The sequence below is a fragment of the Schistocerca piceifrons genome, unplaced genomic scaffold, assembly GCF_021461385.2.
Source record: "Schistocerca piceifrons isolate TAMUIC-IGC-003096 unplaced genomic scaffold, iqSchPice1.1 HiC_scaffold_374, whole genome shotgun sequence".
Lineage (NCBI taxonomy): Eukaryota > Metazoa > Arthropoda > Insecta > Orthoptera > Acrididae > Schistocerca > Schistocerca piceifrons.
The window spans coordinates 30,001-32,500 of NW_025728597.1; the positions used below are offsets into that span (position 1 = coordinate 30,001).

At 57.6% G+C, this 2,500-nt stretch overlaps 1 non-coding gene across 1 annotated transcript in view; it reads left to right on the forward strand.

The window, feature by feature from the left end:
* The first annotated feature begins 1,934 nt into the window (after positions 1-1,934).
* The window catches only part of LOC124746834, a 1,909-nt gene continuing 1,343 nt past the window's right edge, over positions 1,935-2,500 (forward strand). The window contains exon 1 of the ribosomal RNA XR_007011488.1: positions 1,935-2,500. This exon is cut by the window's right edge and continues 1,343 nt beyond it. This is a non-coding gene — a ribosomal RNA (small subunit ribosomal RNA).

The following is a 2,500-nucleotide window of genomic DNA, read 5'->3' on the forward strand; positions in this document are numbered from 1 at the left end:
ATGTTGTGCCTTAACCTAACCCATGTTGTGCCTTAACCTAACCCATGTTGTGCCTTAACCTAACCCATGTTGTGCCTTAACCTAACCCATGTTGTGCCTTAACCTAACCCATGTTGTCGCCTTAACGTAACCCACGTTGTCGCCTAAACCTGCTCTGTAATTGTTATACGACTCGTTCAATTACTGTAGTGTTGCCCACCCGCAACCCTCGCAATATAGTTCGCTACTCGCACTGCCCGCACCCCTGTGTATCGCTTCATGTTAAACACCTTGCAAGTCTTGCTCACTTTCCACATGCTCCTGCTGTACACTGTAATGTGGATGGCAGCAGGACGTACATGCCGCCCCTCCCCACGTCCCCACCTTGCCCCCTGCCTTCGCAAGCTGGTTGGTGAGAAGTTTGCATGTTCAATGCCCTTCGCATGCGACGTACTCAGGCTACGTTGTGGTGCGGCCTGTGTCAACTGTCCGCTGATGTCGTACGCGTGAACCACAATCTGTACTGCACATTCGTCCTTATGTACTGAATGATACATCGTGGCACATGTGTGACCGCACAACGACTGCGCCCAAAAACGGCGGACCATACAGTGCAAATATTGTGCACGCAGCTACGTGTCGTCTCCCTATGAGAGCTGGATTGCAGTGTGGTACGCCATAGAGACGTGTGGGAGGAACGGACGCCGTGGATGGCGATCAGCATGAGCTGTCTGTTGATGTATTCGGACCTAGTCGTCTCTCCTCACACACCGTGATGGCATGGTGCACCGCGTTCCATATCTGCGACATGCTACAGAGGCCGGTTGACAGTCGTTCGAGCAATGGACATCGCATACGTACGGGGGCCACCTTCCACGTATTGTCTAGGCGTGCACATTTTGTTGCGTGTATGTGGGCAGACGTAGTGTGGCGTGACACCTGACACAGGCATGCAATAATCGTTGAAGTTGCAAATGGCGATGGACGCCTGCGTTTTCTGGTGAAGTTACGCAAATGAACAAATGGTAACCTGTTGTGGTGCGGTTGTTCTCGCTAGGGGTGAATCGGTGATGGCGACGATAGGTTGAGGTACTAACCGGTTGTTCCAGCGATACCCACCATGCCGACGAAACTGAACGGCATCTGGGTGTGAAGCGATACGCGGCGGTGGCTGGGTGGGACCGTCCCCGGCCGGTGAGGGGGCGCCTCCCGGCGTGCTGGCCGCGCGGTGCGTGGGCGCACGCGCTACAGCCGGCTGGTGGGGGCGGCCAGTGGCAGGCGCGCCGGCCGACGGACGCGGCAGGCGTCGCAGCTGCGCGCCGGCGCACCCTGCGCGCGGCGCCGTGCGGCCAAAGTAGGTCCTCGCGGGCCCGGTGCGAAGCGCGGTGGACATCTTCAGTGTGCTGGTCCGATTGAGGACTGTGTGCGTTGAGGATGCGCCGCCGCCCGGCGCTCGGCGCCGCGACGCCGTCTGCTGCTCGGTCGCCCCAGCGGTTCTCGCTGGTGGTTTGTATCGCAGCTGTGCGGATGTGTTGGCGCGTGCGCTGTGCTGGGAGAGTTCGCTTCGGCACCCAAGTGGGGCTTTTGTCCTTCTGTGGCGCTGGCGTTGGAGCTGCCGGTCACCGTAGGTGGCGCGTGTTGTCTCCCGCCGGCAATGCCACGACAGCACGCTCCCGGGCCTCTGTCGGCAGCGGCAAGCTCAGTTGGGAGCACGGGTGGTCGCACCGAAAGCGTCTACTCGCCTAACTCCGGGCGATTGCGCCTCTCTCGAACCCGACCAAGTACTTGGGACGGCGCTGCGCGCCGCCGGGACCTGAGAGGGTTTCGAGGTGTATTGTGCAGGGGAGCTCAGCCTCCTCCTGTTTGCAGAATGATTGAGCGGACGCTTGCGTGTTCGCGCGGGCCCCCGGGACACACTCCCGGGCGGCCGGCTGCTCAGCTCTAGTTGACGCAGCTCCCTGGTTGATCCTGCCAGTAGTCATATGCTTGTCTCAAAGATTAAGCCATGCATGTCTCAGTACAAGCCGCATTAAGGTGAAACCGCGAATGGCTCATTAAATCAGTTATGGTTCCTTAGATCGTACCCACGTTACTTGGATAACTGTGGTAATTCTAGAGCTAATACATGCAAACAGAGTCCCGACCAGAGATGGAAGGGACGCTTTTATTAGATCAAAACCAATCGGTCGGCTCGTCCGGTCCGTTTGCCTTGGTGACTCTGAATAACTTTGGGCTGATCGCACGGTCCTCGTACCGGCGACGCATCTTTCAAATGTCTGCCTTATCAACTGTCGATGGTAGGTTCTGCGCCTACCATGGTTGTAACGGGTAACGGGGAATCAGGGTTCGATTCCGGAGAGGGAGCCTGAGAAACGGCTACCACATCCAAGGAAGGCAGCAGGCGCGCAAATTACCCACTCCCGGCACGGGGAGGTAGTGACGAAAAATAACGATACGGGACTCATCCGAGGCCCCGTAATCGGAATGAGTACACTTTAAATCCTTTAACGAGTATCTATTG